Genomic DNA, 1,409 nt, shown 5'->3' with positions numbered 1-1,409 from the left:
CACTGGTAAAGTATTTAATGGCTAAAGGTGGGCTGGTATCACGTCTTTATATGGCAACGACTGAGTACAAGATGTTTGAAAAGACCTCTGTCTTGTGCTCACCGAGTACTGATTACAAACTCCAGTCACAGCAATTCAATACAAAGGTCTACAAAACATATACAGTAGCTGGATAGTACATCAAAATAAGGCCATAATGGTTCAATAAATATGATAGTCACATCTATTTCTATAGATATATATTACAAATACACATTCACTGATCTGTTCTAACTGGTGACTTTTTGCCGATTCTACGAGCTGGCAGTTAAGGTTGCCGTGACTTCTGACCTTGTTGCCCAATCACAGATTAGTGATGTTTCTGTGAAGGTCTGTATCCTGCTGGTGTGTGTGGATGCACGACGATGGAGGGACAAATGAATGGGATAGAAACAGGATGCATTATGGCTGCCCTCTCTCTTATGACACTACATATGCCTGCTATAACTCATAACATTAACAAAGAGAGAGGATTAAATGGCAGATTGTACAGGTTTTGAAACACTTTATTAATCAGATCTAATTAAAAACAGGTTGTCTTCAAAATGGCACCCTATTCCCTACATAGTACACTTTAGACCAGAGCCCTAGTCCCTATATAGTACACTTTAGACCAGAGCCCTATTCCCTATATAGTACACTACTTTAGACCAGAGCCCTTGTCCCTATATAGTGCACTACTTTAGACCATGGTCAATAGGGCTCAGGTCCAAAAAAGTGCACTATACAGGGAGCCTAAATGGTGCCCTGTTGAAGTACCGATAGGATGCCTTTTGGGACACACGAAGTGGTTGTCTAAGAGGTCAGTGAACATCATCAGGACTGAAGACCGACTGCTGTAACTACTCTACACCTGGCTCAGGCAAACGCAATAAATCTCTCTATGGCAGTTCGGACAGTGGGTGGGTAAGGTGAGGACAGAGAAGGTTGTAGCCATGCAGGTTGACTGACTCACACAGAACCAATCAAAAGTTTGGACACGCCTACTCATTCCAGGGTTTTTCTTTATTTATACTATTTTCTACATTGTAGAATAGTAGTGAAGACAAAGCTGTCATCAAGGCAAAGGGTGGCTACTTTGAAGAATCTCAAATATATATATTTTTGGGTTACTACATGATTCCATATGTGTTATTTCATAGTTTGATGTCTTCACTATTATTATACAATGTATAAAAATAGTAACAATAAAGAGAAACCCTGGAATGAGTGTGTCCAAACTTCTGACAGTGACATATAGGAAGGGATTCAGTCAGAGATACGTTGTAGACATCTTGACAGGGACATATAGGAAGGGATTCAGTCAGAGGTAGACCTCTGTTGACAGGGACATATAGGAAGGGATTCAGTCAGAGGTACGTTGTAGACCT

The 1,409-nt window shown here is 40.5% G+C and overlaps 1 pseudogene; it reads right to left on the bottom strand.

Annotated features, from left to right (window-relative positions):
* The window catches only part of LOC135530359 (MHC class II regulatory factor RFX1-like), a 34,883-nt pseudogene continuing 33,474 nt past the window's right edge, over positions 1-1,409 (bottom strand).

Source organism: Oncorhynchus masou, unplaced genomic scaffold (genome assembly GCF_036934945.1).
Source record: "Oncorhynchus masou masou isolate Uvic2021 unplaced genomic scaffold, UVic_Omas_1.1 unplaced_scaffold_1324, whole genome shotgun sequence".
NCBI classification, from domain to species: domain Eukaryota; kingdom Metazoa; phylum Chordata; class Actinopteri; order Salmoniformes; family Salmonidae; genus Oncorhynchus; species Oncorhynchus masou.
The sequence above is the reverse complement of the archived record's forward strand: the minus strand, read 5'-3'. Positions and strand labels throughout refer to the sequence as shown.